A 16,106-nucleotide genomic window follows, 5' to 3' on the forward strand; every position below is an offset into this window, starting at 1 on the left:
AAGTTGCTATACATCAATACAACCATTACAGCCTAAATTTTAATAATATGTATGCATTAAGTGCATAGTAATTACATAAATTGCAAAAAAGTGCAATAAACTACAAAAAAATTGAAAATCGTTTTTGTTTTTTTAACATATATTTCTAGTTAGAGAAATTTAAGAGGCTTATCCCTCAAAACTGTAAATACAAAAAAGTTGCACAAAATAGTTTCCCAGCACAGGAAATTTATTTTGAGTGTCTTCATAGTTTTATTTTTGAAATACACCAATTTTTATATACTGCAGGAAAAACGAAAATAAATATTATAATGCAAATTTGCAAAAAAACTGCATATGAATCAAAATAAACTATTTCCAGCAGTGCAATATGAGTCCTAAGCATCCCAGAAACGACACAGAAAGTCATAAAGCTAAACATAACTTTTAAAAACACCAGTCTAGGCTCATGAGGCCCTGATGGTAAAAAACTACATTTCCGCGAAAATGACATCACTTCCGGTTTCGGGCAGGTCATGGCGGACGTGCGATAGTTCGCGCTGACGTCTATTCCAACGTAGGAAGTGTTATGAACAGCTGATCGGATCGGCAAAGCGTGTTTCTGGAATATTATGTTTTTGTTGCTGCAAGTGCTTTTTATGCAGTTTTTGCAAAGCTATATGTGGAAGGAAACCGTGACCTAGGACAAGCTGATGGCATAAGATGTAAGTACAACTCCTCCGGTTTCATATGCAAAAAAAATTATTGCGCTAGCTCACGTGGTTGCAGTGCTACCGGGATTTAAAAATAGTTACGCAAAACGGAGCGTGCCCACTCTGACTGGCTTTAAAGGGTTAATGCACCTTATAATCCATATAATCCTTATGTATGAAAAGAGACCCGTTCATCGACAGTGCACCTTATGGTCCCAAAAATACGGTAACTAAAGTAAAAATATTATCCTCATTTCCAGTGGTTTTGGGCATTGGCATTTACAGTTCACACACTACACCATGATTGCTAAAGCCACAGTTCAGAAAAGTAGTAAACATTTTTAATGCAAACGTGACCAACAGGTGTTTAAAAAGCTTCAAATGTCAGCCACGTGGGAATGGGATTTTATAAAGTAACTGGAAGCACTCAAAGGAAAAAGAAACGATCATCAGTTTAAACCAGTATGAAAAAGTTAACTGCCGCCAAAAATAGTCACAAAATACTAACAAACTACAATTATGTTCACACATGGGCATGGCCATTAGAACGCATTCATACCTTTACTTTTACTTCAAGTACATTTTCCTTATTATACAGAGTAAACCGTCATTGTCCTTCTCTAATTCCCCTTACTTACCTCCTCTCTCCCTATTTTTCTTTTCCTCTCCCTCTGTCCCTCATTTCTCCCTCCTCCCGTCAGAACAAACTGAAGCCAAAAGCCTCAACATTCCAAACATTCAACGCAACCCAGACCTCTCTCTCTCGCTCTCTTTGTGTCTTTCTCTCCTTCTGTGTCTCTCGCTCGCACAAACACACAGGAATCCACATGCCTTTCTCCAAGGCTCTCTCTCTCTCGCTTACAGCTACACACAGGAATCTACATCTCTCTCTCTCTCTCTCTGGTTGATGGGGTGAATGAGAGAGTTCACTGAGAGCAAAACTGAACAGACCCGTGGAGAACACAATAGAAACCATTAGTAACAAACACTGACCTAAAATTATCTGTTGTTAAGCCTGACTTCACTTTAGGGAAAAGGGATCTTTGAGCAAGACTTTATTATAAACCAATCAAAAACACACACACACATATTCCAGGTGATACCACAATCCCACTCTTCTGTCAAGGACTATGGACACAATGTTTTAATTGTCTTTATGATGAGTTTCTGTAGCCTTTAAATGCATAAATGTGTTAATTAAAAAAGATTTTTTTCAATTGTGTTTGTTTCTATGAATCCCAGAGCCATGTTAGCTGGTCTGTATCGCTCTCCATCGAATCGCCATTCTAATGAACAAAAACATCTTTCTGTGTATTCTCACGAGCACTATATTATGTACCCATGTTCAACTGCTTGCTTATGCACATTTCTAATTTGCCAATTACATGGAACCAAGTCAATGCATTTAAGATCTGCTGAAGCTCAAAACAAGTATCAGACCGAGGAAAAAAAACGTTTGGCAAGACTCTGAACGCAGCATGGTTGTTGGTTGGTGCTGCATATTTCAAAACTTCTGATCTACTGGGATTTTCCCACACAACCATCTCTAAGGTATGCAAGAAAGTATCTCTGAATGTGCAACACATTGAACCTTAAAGCAGATGGGCTACATTAGCAGAAGACCACAAAAACAGAAACAATGGAAGTAGAGACTGATGTATATACTGATATAGGATTTTTAAGACCAATACTCATACCGATATTTGGTGATTCAAAAATCTGACATGTCATTCAAAACACAAGTTGCCAGTAGGAAAGTTACCTGTGGACAGTGTTGGGGAGTAACGGAAAACATGTACCGCCGTTACATATTTAAAATACAAAATATGAGTAACTGTATTCTGTTACAGTTACCGTTTAAAAAGGTGCTATTTAGAATACAGTTACTTTGTTGAAATAAATGGATTACACGGCGGTACTTCCCTGTTTCATATTGTCGCGGGTCAGGACTGTTTGGGTTTTGTTTGACAGCTACGTTCTGTTGTTCCAGGCGGCAGCGTTACGGTTGCCATGGTTACAGGGTGACACTCTCTCTCTGCGTGTTTCCTGGGTGAGAGAGCGACTTTTTGTTGTTGTTGCGCTAAGCTAATAGGCAGAATGCTACCGGTATAGCTCTAAAGAATGTAGCATCATAGGCAGTGTAGTCCGTGCTGCAGGGAGAATGGACTGCCATACCCGTTATGTGTCTGTGAGCGAGGGAGGGAGAAAAAGTACGAGTTGTCATCGAGCAAAAACGGGAGCTGGAATCATGTAAATATAATAATAACCACTGCAGCCAAGAAGAGTGTCTGACGAGCCCAGTTGTAAGTAAGCTATTAAGACTCGACTGTACACCGTGTTCGTGTTTTCCTCCGAAACAATAAGTTCCGTTGGAGCAGCCTTTCAACGCCTCTCTCTGTCTCTCGCTAGCAAAGTTGACCCAGACAACAAAGTAAAGCTAGTTTTCGGCTACGAGCCCGACACAGAACCCACCGTATTAGCCAGAGGTCCCTTTACTACAGTTCGGAGCCGCGGACCTTCAGTAACAGTAATAAATCACAGCAATAGTACATTCATGTAGTTGTAAACAGCATGATAATATATTAAGTAATCCAAAGTATTCAGAATACGTTACTCTCATCGAGTAATGTAACGGAATACATTACAGAATACATTTTGGGGCATGTATTCTGTATTCTGTAATGGAATACATTTTAAAAGTAACCTTCCCAACACTGCCTGTGGAACATTAAAACTCATGACATGCCTGAAGGGCATTTCTCCTTTAGCTTTTAATTGGCCATTAAAATGCCAATACCATATTGATATAGCAGTCAGGGTCTAAACAGAAGTTTGGAAAAAATGTTGCCTGGTCTGATGCTTCTCAATTATTGCTGCGACATTCTGACATGGTCAAAATTTGGTGTAAACAACATGAAAGCATGAATTCATCTTCTCCTGCATCAACAGTATAATGGTTTGAGTGATACTTTCCATTTTTTAGCATCCTTTAGGTCCCTTAGTACCACTTTAGCATGGTATGAACACCACAGCCTATATGAGTATTCTCCTAATGGCTGCTTTAGCCAGGATAATGTGCCATGTCACAAAGCTTAAATCATGTCAAACTGGTTTCTTGAAATAAGCCAGTGATTTGTAGTAGCTGGTAATCAAATGGCCTCCACAGTCACCAGATCTCCAGCAGAGCACCTTTGGGATGTATTGGAATGGGAGCTTTGCATCATGTATGTGCAACTGACAAATCTGTAGCAGCTGTGCGATGCTATCAAGTCAATATGAATCAAAATCTGCAGTAAAGCCTTTCTGTCACTGTAGCAATGTCTGCCTGATTATGCAACACAATAAATGAGGCTGCGCTCACACAATCATAGAGGCCTGTCGGGTCCAGATTGTAATGGAACACACCATCAAGTTGTTAGACGGTAAAGACTCCCAGCTGCTTATCAACAGAAACAACAGAGCAACTGCACGAGAAATAAAACTTCCATAATTAGACTCGTGAAGAGATTCTCTTATCAAAACCGTACCACACGACCGAGAGCAGCCAAATTCAGATGTGTGCTCACCGTCAAAACATTTTGCGCCAACCTTCTTCCCAGTGTTTTCCTTCAAATAGCGCTGTAGACATATCGAAAGCCAAAAGAGTTTTTTTTTTCATCTGTTTGTGGGTTGTGATAAACATAGACTCATGGCCATCCATAAAACCCTCGCTTTAGGCTACATTCACAGAAAATCTGTCGCTTTTATTTTCTATCCACAGCAGTGAGTTAAGTTTGGTGATACTCAGGTCACAAGATGTCTAGACTTCAAGTTCAAACTGGGCTAAAACACACACACACACACAAAAGAAGCTATACACAGCTTTCACAGTGCTGACCATGCTGTGCAAATCAACTGTAAAATCTGTGGAGTCCTTTCTTAACTTCATTTCATACAGCACAGCTATGAGCAGAAACAGTGTCTCTTCAGTCTGTGCAAAACCTTGTGGTCATTTATTGTTGTCTGCTATAGACTGCTGTCTCCGTTCAGCGCTTTGAGCTCCACGTTTATGTTCTTTTATTAACTTTTCTCACGGAGTAAAACTGCTCTTGGGAGTCAGAAAAACGTTTAAGATGCAAATGTAACCCTGGAGCAGGTGATGGTTGCGAGGTCTGAACTCGAGCCGAGAAGCAGCTGGTTTAGAAAAAGCTGCTGGCATTTGAAGAATGTGAGGAGCGCTTGATTTAACATGTAAAGCTTTGAACTGACAGCAAAGACCAAAGCCAAGTTAAACACAATTAAATACACCGAAAAGTATGAATGGGGGACGTGCTAAGCCTAAAACTGGGAAATTCCTGCTAACTCCAAATTTCAAAGACACATTTCACCTGATCTTAACTGATTTGCTAACATCACCTCTGGAAATGTTTGCATTCAAGAGTCACATAGTTTTAATTAGAGCTAAAAAGTGTGTTAAATGTGCAGCTGATGCCAGGAAATGAAAGCAAAGACCAAAATTGGGTCTTTTTTCTTATCTTTACACATCTTGTGACATCTGAAATTTTCCTTCTAACTTCTGGGTTGAGAACCAAAGAGGTAACGAGTCCCAAAAAGAAAGGCCCATGCATGCAGGCCTCGAGATCTCCTTGCAAGACAAAATCCTCACAACCTGCAATAACAGATAAACGATTTTACCACTAATAGAAAACACATAAAGTTACTTTTACTGGTATTGGGAATAAGCCCAACTGTATTTTAAACACATGTAGTATCCACCAAGAAATTGACGATAGATGCAGCCCTGTGATTGGCAAATATTCAAACCTTCTGCAAGACGCATTTTATTGACAATATTTGTAGTACATCTTCCTTTTAAGTGTTTCGTCTAGCATTGCTGAGTAACTGCTAAAACTTTCAGTGAGTAAACCATCACAGTTTTCAAACAGTTACTCAGAACTGGCCTTGAAGCAGTTCTGAGTAAAAGATTACATAAAACTCTTCAATGTTTTGTTTTGCAAGTGTTGCTTCATTCACGTCTTATTTCTAATTGATTCAGTGCTGCTCTTCTGGAAATCAGATGGAGAATTTGTAACTACTCTGATATCAAAATGTCACTCAAGACTCTGTTGCTTAAGTCTGAATACAAACCCTGGAGACACGACAAAACACGTGCAAGCAAGCACACACCTGGAGCCATTTAAAACACACTCGGGACCATACATCCTTAAAGCACTGCAGGTTTATACACATGCATGCACCTACATGCAAGCAGTACACACACACAGATATACACACGCAGGTATGCAGGGTATCATAATTCTGTCAGGAGTGGTTGGAGGTGGAGGGAGCAGCCGACTCATCTCTCTCAGGAGGCTCAGTGAAGTTATCACTGAGCAGACCGAAGTTGACGCTGAAGAACTGTAAACTAAAATCTGTTTCTGACATCAAACGGCATTATTCACGACCCCTGTCACTTTAAAAACGGCCACTGTTTGGTTTTTGATACCCAACAGTTTACTGTTTGCACAATTCTACAGCACAGAGTACATTAACTTTAATGTGACGGTCCGGGCAGATGACAGAACGAGGTCTCGTTCAGCACACGTGGACTGCAGACATCCCAGGATGCACTTGGTGAGATGCAGAGTAAATCCAGTCTGTCACCAGATGATTACACAGACCACAGAGTTGCATGAGCTAAAGATCAACTGGCATATTCAAGTGCTGAAGTAAATCTGGCATTCATTTGCTTTATTTCATCCATTACTGGTGATAAAAACTCACCGGGGGCCTGTGCTAACAAGCAAATTCAACATACCCAGTACAGCCCTTCCTCGGTTGCTTTTACTGACCCTAACACTAAAAACCAGGTTTAGCAGTCACATGAAAGTGGTTAGGAACTCAGATAAATACAGATAAACCATTCAAGTCAACCTTAACCCTTCAAAAGAAAGAGGCCGTGTTGTCAGCACATAACCAGTCGCAAACTTGTACAGATCCATGTGTAGCAGCACGGCATTCAAAGCCATGAAAGTAAGGTGTCACAAGAAAGAAAAACGCAGCCTATCTAAGATCTGACTTCAGTTTAACTGACACATTGCTTGTATTAAGGTAGCTATTCTCATGGAGTGCAAGACAATGTTCCCTTGTCTTCTTCAAGCTCCACTTCCTGATGTTTTAAACCAGCTGTGAGCAAGTACAAAAAAAAAAAAACAATTTGAAAAAGTCTGTAGGTTGACTTACTCATTTTAACTGTTCACTCAACAGGGGGAAACTGCAATGAGTCAAGTTGTTCCTGAGAATCTATACTCCTTATGGATGATTATCACGGAACGTAAGACTTCAGACATTCTTTAAAAACTACGTAATCTCTCACTACACGGGACGGGGATTTTTCAGGAATGGTTGATGCTGTTTTCTGGAGAAGTGATGGCTCAGCAGGTGGTGGTTATTATGGGGATAAACCCTAGTAAGACTTGAATAAAAACTCAGGAGAACTGAAAAAGAGTGACTTGACTGTTGAATATACCTATCTGCATATTTACCAGCTTGACTTGCATGCATGGGCAGGAGAGAAATTTCTTAATGAGCCAAAAAGCTATAAACCAACAGCTAACATCCCAAAGTGCATTCAGGGCATCTTTGGATTCAAACCAAACCCTTCTGCAAATCCACTCAGCAGACTCATAAATGTGCAGTTCAACTCATCTTATAGACTTTTAGCAAAAGTACAGCAGCACTGATTTAGTACATTGTAAAAAATGCACAAAAACAAGTTATTTTTTTATACACATAAGTATAGGTATTGATTCTTTAATTTGATTACCAGAAGATGTAATACACCAAAATGGAGTGTACTAACAAACTACTAATTTACCTGTCTGATACTAAGGAGCAATACAGGAGCCTATGGCATGGTAATCAATTGGACTAATAGATTAGATCAATTCAATTCAATTCTATTCAATTTTATTTATATAGCGCCAAATCACAACAAAAGTCGCCTCAAGGCGCTTCATAGATACAGAGAAAAACCCAACAATCATATGACCCCCTATGAGCAAGCACTTTGGCGACAGTGGGAAGGAAAAACTCCCTTTTAACAGGAAGAAACCTCCGGCAGAACCAGGCTCAGGGAGGGGCGGTGCCATCTGCTGCGACCGGTTGGGGTGAGAGAAGAAAGACAGGATAAAAGACATGCTGTGGAAGAGAGACAGAGGTTAATAACAGATATGATTCAATGCAGAGAGGTCTGTTAACACATAGTGAGTGAGAAAGGTGACTGGAAAGGAAAAACTCAATGCATCATGGGAATCCCCCGGCAGCCTACATCTATTGCAGCATAACTAAGGGAGGATTCAGGGTCACCTGGTCCAGCCCTAACTATAAGCTTTAGCAAAAAGGAAAGTTTTAAGCCTAATCTTAAAAGTAGAGATAGTGTCTGTCTCCCGAATCCAAACTGGAAGCTGGTTCCATCAACCAATTACCAACCCACTTGTCACAAATCGGCTGAAAGAATCCAAACCAAAATCCAAAAAGGTGTCTCAGGGTGGGTCGTCAACAATTGGTCTAATTGATTAGTGCTGGTCAAATAAAGGAGATTCAATGTTACGCCATTTTTTAAAACTTTTATGTTACTTTTTTTAAAGATGTGCTGTGTCTTCAGTTCGGCAAATTCACTATACTACTGTAGCTTCGGACTGACTAAAAACGATGCGATCCCTGCAAAACATGCAACATCAACAGGGGTAGAAATGCCGGTTGTGTTTCATATCGACTTTAGAAAGAATTCTCATCAAGTTTGTGGCAACAATCAGATAGATGCAACTACAAAAAACAAGATGCTACAAATAATTAAAATCAGCGTGCTCGACAAAATGCAAGGGACACTTACCTCATATTATCTGGATTTAGTTAACAAAGCTACACAGGAAGGTTTAAACGATCACTGAAGAGGGGAAGTCAGGAAAGGTCTGTCCTGATCGTAATCAGTCTCATAGTCACCATAAGGAGGGTGTGATACATCACTGAGGATTGTTCACCCTTTCCTCACCCCGCAGGACTAGCAAAGGTGTCAATGATCTTACTGGAAGTAAACGGGTGGGAATATGACCGCCACATTAACCACAACTGAAACAAAACACATTCAGTAACTAGTGACTTCACATGATTCTCCAGCAAACTTTTCAGCGGCAAGTCGTTCATTTGGAAATTGAAGCTTGTAAAATAACAATGTTTTTATGTGGGTACTTTGCAGCAACAGTTAAACCAGCCATTAACCTCTTAAGCCCCAAGCCTAACTGATCTCCTGCCTTTTGCCCCCGTATCAGGGGGCGTTGGGGCTTAAGAGGTTAAGGACTGTTATGAGAGAGTTACTTGAAAATGATTGAGCAAGAAATGGATCCCACACTGCAAGAAATATGAATAAAAGCTGTGAATGGGAGTGTCAGCGGTTGAAAAGTCCTTCTATAAGACTTCTAATAATGCAGAGTAGCTACACAGAGTATTTGACAGTGCAGCGACAAGTTGTTTTTCTTATTTTAAAACCAGATAAGACTCAGTCTCAGAGCAGACAGTACACAAACCACCAGAGCATCCCTTTGGTAATTTACAGAAATGTAATTTTAATAAAGTTCTGATAGACACGGACGATTTCAGTCTGTATCATCTTCTCTCAGCAGCTGCCATGTTGGCCGTTCTTCTTCTGCTCTTCATGTGCCTTGCACAGATCCACTCTAACAGATCCTCCTTGTGGTTTCTTAAGGGTTTAATGAGCTGCTGGCTGCAGCCTGGCTGGTGGAAACTCAATACACTTAAACATGGGCTCCTTTAAACTTATCTGTAATCTGTTCCTTCGGCTCCAACCGCAGCTACTATCTGCACACGTTTCTCCAAAAACTATTGTGGAAGTTTCCTGTAAGTGTGTTTTTCAGTGCGTCTGTGGTGGGATTTCTATAAAAAGGCTTTACGTGAATGTCGTAATAATACCTGACGGGAAGGTCGAAGAATTTATGTGGTAACTTAATGAGCTGAAGTTAAATTACTTTGGATAACTTTTTCTAAACTTGTGAAAGATTTAGTTGGGCGAAGGATGATATATCATATTATATATTATAGCATTCAGCAAGATACAATCTGATAAAAAGTTCAATTTTTTCCTAGATTCCCACAGATAGATGGCTTTATTGGCTCCAGATTGAGCTGGATAGATTTTAGAAGAGATGCGACTCCAATGCCGTGCATATTGTAAGTCTGATGATCCTTTATGAGAAAGCCAAAGCGTTCATCGAGATTCTTGAAGATGGTTTGACGTCATCTTGTTAATGTTCAGCTCAAAGCCAGGCTCAGAGTGCAGAGAGGCCAAAGCATTAAAACAAAGACTATTTGGCTGTAAAGTGACTATCCCCTGCTTTCTATCAACACATCGACGGTGTAGGTTACCGCGCCAAGGTTTACAGACATCAGTGCATATGCAGATAAAAGAAAGTCTGAGCAGCATCTCTCTGCTTTCTCTTTAGCCCTTTCCGCCAGTGGCTTGTTGCCACTCAGAGTCCAACTACACACTTCCCATCTGGGGACTCTCAGACAGTATCAATTCTTTCTCTGTAGCAAAACTGTAAAAGCAAACATGCTACATCTTTTAGCATGAATGTGAATCGCTTTGGCTCAGCACCAATATCTTCTTTAAAAAAGGGAAATAAAAATTGAAAAGAGAGGAAAATGGTCATTACCAACAGATAGACCAAAATAGATACCCGGACTTGCTATTTAAATGTTTTTAACACCTTAACACCTTCTCACGTTTGACTGAAAACACAAGGTTTCATGACTCAAACAATGCAAACCGATTTAAGATCCTTACTTTGTAACAAGGCTCTGTACATAGGAAATATCTGCATTTTCGTACTTTTTTCCCTCTTTTTTGGTGCCCTTTGTTGACTCACAATGGAGCAAAGAATAATAAAGGTTAGTTTACGATTGCGCTCATAAGATGAGCTTGTCTTTGGTGTTTCTTTTGACACCCAAGAAACAGTTTTTCCTGGAAACAATTAGATTTGACTTTTGTCACAGTTTTACACAGAGCTAAGGTACAGACTTCTGCATCAATGCTCCCTCAGTGTTTTCCCACACTTCACTATATTAACAGCCACCCGAGTATACTTGGCAACTAATTTAAGCAGTTTCTTTGTATACAAAGGGAGAACAAATACGTTTGAAAGTTCAGCTGCTGGTAAACAACTAGCCACGGTCTCACTGCACAGACATGCCTCTATGCCAAGCTCACCAAGATTGCAGAGCAAAACCGAGAGCTGTAGTACAAGACGGAGGAGTTGGAGAGACTCACTGGAGAGGCACCAGGTTACATTGCTATCTGTTACTTCCCTGTCACAAAGAACGTGGCCAGTGTAACATTTGCAGAGTCCTTTCTGCTAGAAAAGAAATCTAAATCGGTGAAGAACGCCGCAACATCAATATTTCTTGAGAAATTTGGCTCTCGCCAAATATTTTCCCAGTTAACAGAGTTAAAAAACTCTTACATGTGGAGACTACAAAACTTTTACAGGTCTTTATCTCAGTTGACTTTTTTTCCACCTCCCCAAGAATGCGAATCACCTCAGTATCATGTGATTTAAGGTGACGGTTTAGGCATCATGAGCTTATGATGACAGCAGTAGCGGCGCAAGATCGGATCCTGCTTGTTATATTCTCGGCTGCTGCTACACTCAAACATGACCTATACTTCTTTAATAAGAGTAATATACTGCACAGTTGGTATAAGAATCATCAAGTTGAGCAGAGTGAAGCGCCTTTCATTGCTTTTCTTTGCGAGTGAGCTGAGGTGTCAGCTCTCACAGTGTGAGCCAAACACTGAGCTCCTGCTGTTGTGCAATCACTCTCTCGATGTAGCTCCAGGCTGCTCTCAGAGTCTCTTCAAGAAACAACAGATCAACTTTTTTACCATCTCGCGTCATAAACACGAAGCCATTTAAATACCTGCAGGGGTCGGATAGTCACTGATTCAACTCCAGGCTGATAGAAATAACCTTGTTCTTTGTTTGGGGGTGGGGTACTTCTCACTGTTAATTACTTTTTAGAGAAATCGCTTTATCTACAAAATGTCAGAAAACAGTGTCTCCGTTTGTGTCTAAGTGTCCTAAAATATCAGTTCACTGTAATCTAAACAGCACGTTCTCTCATTAGAGAAGCTGGAAGCAGAGACTGCGTCACATTGTTGGTCGATAAGTAGTTTCCAAATAAACCACTTGTATTATTTACTGTTAGTCACAGATAATCACAAACTGGCAGTATTTAAATCCCTTTCTCACAGTGGGCTCAACTTAAGCCTGTATAATTTATAACATTTGTTGTAAGTCAGGCTGATGAAGTGAGCTTTGCTTTAAGTACCATAACTAACCAAGCTGTGCTCAAGATGAGTATTAAACGTTAGTGTCAAACCTTTGTGGTCTCCTTCTTTGCAGTTTGCTGGTTATTTATTGGTTTGCTGATCATTACACTGATTTGGGGACTTTTAAAGGGAGTCCGATTTTATGACTTTGCTCCCTTTCAAGAGCTTTTCAGCAGAATATTTCAGACAATAGAAAGTTTAGTTAGTATCAGTAAATGAAGGCATAGATAAATAGTCTGTATTTTAGGCGTTTAGCATCAGTGTACCTAAAAAAAAAATGCAAAGAAAAAGTTGCTTCGTTAATATTTTGACTCAAATTTTGGAAACTTGTGCAATGTGTCTGTGAGCTGAACAGCTCTATTTTTCCACTACAAAGTAGGTTGGTGATATAGGTTTTTACTTGCCTGTTTGTTAGAAGGATTACTCAAAAAGGATGGATGGATTTCTTTCTTCTTCTTCAGAGGTGGGGTTTGGCCCAGCTTAGGGCAGATTAACTTTTGGACTTGTTCCAGATCTACTCATTTTTGAAAGGTTCCTTTACTGCTGAGAGATAAAGCAAATTTAATAACGGGACAAATCAAACTGAAAAAACAAAACAAAAACTGGGACACATCATCTTGATGAGCTCGAGAAAATCTCATAAACTACCTCCAGATCCTTCTGGACTCGGTTCATGCATGGTGTGGAGGGGATTTTCAGCCTTGCACTGCTCTCCTCTTTCTTGTATTCTGTACTCTCTTATTATTCCAAACATCGGCTGTTGGGGAAATGCATCTAAAGCTCACGCTTATCGAATTTCTAAATCTACATCAAACTAAACTGTCAACAGATGTTCTTCTGCTAAACCCTCAAATGTCTCTTAAGTTTAGATGCTTACACATCCCCGGCAATAGCACAGCTTAGATATTATGAAAGCCTGGAATTATTTGCAGGCAGGGAACATATAAAATATGTGTCGGATGACTAAAAGAGAGCTGTTAACAACTTAAAAATTTGAAAGTAAAAAAGTTACAGCCATAACTGATGTGAAAACCATGTTTTTTTCCATTACAACTGTGTCAATATTGGTCAAGAAGACTTTTGACCACTGTGCTGAGCCTGGCACCACTGACTCAGTGTTTAAGACTGTCGCCTGACAGCAAGAGGGTCCTGGGTTCAAACCAACCAGGGCAGGGCCTTTGAGTGGGCAGTATGCATGTTCTTCCTGTGGTTTTCTCTGGAAGCGCCAGTTTCTCCTGCCCTACTGCCATTGAAAAACATGCTGCCTGTGTGAGCCAGTAACACACCCACAAAACATGATTCTTAATATTAAGACCTCTTCCTGGTTAAAGGAATAAGATAACAGCGCAGTAAATAAGAACACCGTGACCTTGATTTATTAATTTTCAACATTAAGTGGCAAAAATACTTGGTAAATGTAGTATCATCATCATTTTTGTCCACAACCTGCATGTTTTTGGTCATATTTGTCCATTTATGTTTGCATTCTGCTTTTGCATATATTTACTTTTGAGCCACAGATGAAATAAGGTTCGATGATGATCATAGCGATACGGAAAACAAACGTACTGGGGTTTGCACTTCAAGGTCTGCTGCTGTGAGCCATAAGTTCATCCTTGTAACGTGAGCTGACTCAGTGCTGAACATGAAAATAAACCAAACACGATCCCACTGCAGGTGAAGAGGTCAGCAGCAGCATGCACACATGGAAATACACTACACGCAAAGCTTATAATAACACGGCAGACTACGAACTTTTACACCAAAGTTCTGTAGACGCAGATCTGCACGCAGGACTCTCACAATGCAACCGGAAGTCCTGCTCTCTGATTGGCAAATCCTATGTGTGCTCACTTGAAGCAGTTAACAAGCTGTTCTAAATTAAACGGCAACAGTACCTGCTTCAGTGTGCCGTCTGACTGGTGACATTAACTTACTGTAAACTGCAAACACGTGCAATGTCTTTGCACACAAACATGATAATGAGCTCTCTCTTTACACGATAACAACACAGCCACAGCAGTTCACAGTAAAATAGACAGAAGACCTCCTGTATTTAAGCACTGTGATTTATGCTCATTTGGTGTAAATGCCTGGCTTTGATTAACTCTTCACTTTGGTGCTAAACCTGTTACACATTGTTCCTTTAAAAGGCTTCACAGCTTCTGCCATTAAAGGACTTTTCTAGCTCAGTAATGCATCTGCATATATATTATCAACACAAACACAAACTAATGCACAGCGAGCTGTTCTGCACTAGTCTGCATCCTGCAATACTTTACTTCAGTCAACACAAATTGCGCATCCCCATCAACAGCCTATAGAACTTTACCATTTACTCCACTGAAGGGTAAGGAGTCGTTAACTGGTGCTGCAGGGATGCTGGTGCCAGAAGGTTTTTGGTATTTTTTTTCGCTATCAACAAGTCGTTTGCACCACTGGTTGGTATTTCGCATTAGACCAGTAACATATTTTAGCCCTGGGGTCCCCTCACCCCTATAGAGTGTGCTAGTACAATTTATAAACATCTAGAACCAGATGAGGTCCGAACACGAATCTACAAGTGAGCCGTGAAGTTGGTCAGTTTGTTTAAAAAAAGCTATCACTAAAGAAGTCATCAGTCATCATCCAGGTTAAAACTCCTTCAGTATGTGTGAAGCAACCTGTTGTCAAATCATTGTGAATATTTGAAAACGCAACAATATAAAAAGATGTAATGAATAAGTTTTTAACCACATCAGAAGACAACAATCGAGCCCCCCTACAGTGCATGGTGTTAAACATAATCTGGAAGAGGGATGATTGTGAAACAGGAACTATACTTCTATCGCCTTCTCTTTTAGGGAAAAAAACATTTCTATACCTTGAAACTTGAAACACATCATGACCAACTGAACTAAAACATCTAACCTTGTGGGCTTTTTCCAACATCGTACTTTTCATCTTCGAGTTTTACCTTAAACAGTTTAGTTTTGCCTTTATGTCCTAAAAGATTAATAGTAATTCACTGACTATTTTATTTCCTACACATTTTTCTACAGTATTCCCAGGATTTTCAAACTCCTCCTCTCTGCAAACCTAATCACACCTTTGTTTTCTGACATGTCTCTTGTTCGGACGGTAAATTAGTAAATATTTGCAGCTGGTTGCATGTTCATGTCTTGATTATTTTTCCTGCATCTTTCTCAATACAACAAAGAAGAGATGTGATGTCCCATCTCATCTAGGCCTCGAAGTAAAGAATCTGATTTCTGCCCTGTTACCATCATGCACTTTCATCATCACGAGTTTTCCCGCAGCGTGGATCCTCCGCTCTGTCCTTTCAAACCCACAGAGAGTGTCAGCTGTTTTACCTGTCCGCAGTTTCCCTCCGGGTCCACACCAGCAGCGAGCCTCTCTCCGCTTCGATTCGTTTTTCTCGGAGTGCAGTCCGGCTCCTCTTGAGTTTGTTGTCGGAGACAGACGTAGGAGCTCACAGGATCATGGTGGACAAAACTAACGGTGGCTTTACCTCCCCGATGCTTCACTTACGCGACTTTTTACTTTACTTCTTTTGCTCTTATTCTACTTTTAACGCAGCAGTTTGTTGAAAGAAGAAGACATACACCAAGGAGAGAGGGACAGAAAAAAAGTTTCTGTGTATTTACATCACATCCCGTTTCCGAAGAGGCGGAGGAGGAGGAGGCGGAGGAGGAGGAGGAAGGCAATGAGCCCCCTGAGTGTCTGACATCTGAGCCTGGAGGACATGCGCACAAGAGCCCTATGAAGGGGACTATGGAGGGAAGATAGGGCTTTTACATCAACGTGATGTGCAACGTGTTATTATCATAGTACTTACACAGAGCTGCACTTTCAGCTAGTTGCTGTTGAATAGCCCCATATTTAGCGGCACAATGGCTACTGAATGTCGCTAAATTACGCTTAATTCACTGTTCAGTCGCACATTAAAAACCTTACAGATCCATTCATTTGATTTATTGATTTTTAAACGCTTGAAAACAAATGAAGTTCAGGAACCAGTTAAAAAA

The 16,106-nt window shown here is 40.3% G+C and overlaps 1 protein-coding gene across 3 annotated transcripts in view; it reads right to left on the minus strand.

Moving 5' to 3' along the window:
- Positions 1–15,861, minus strand: part of ddr2l (discoidin domain receptor family, member 2, like) — a 42,564-nt gene extending 26,703 nt beyond the window's left edge. The window contains exon 1 of one of the 3 annotated variants that reach the window (XM_085180437.1): positions 15,432–15,840. The gene's annotated coding sequence lies outside the window, so the exon portion shown is untranslated. Of the gene's footprint in view, positions 1–15,431 lie in introns of all 3 variants that reach the window. The other 2 variants (XM_085180439.1, XM_085180441.1) reach the window with 2 other exon arrangements.
- Between the last annotated feature and the right edge of the window lie 245 nt (positions 15,862–16,106).

Source organism: Neolamprologus multifasciatus, chromosome 12, assembly GCF_963576455.1.
Source record: "Neolamprologus multifasciatus chromosome 12, fNeoMul1.2, whole genome shotgun sequence".
NCBI classification, from domain to species: Eukaryota; Metazoa; Chordata; class Actinopteri; order Cichliformes; family Cichlidae; genus Neolamprologus; species Neolamprologus multifasciatus.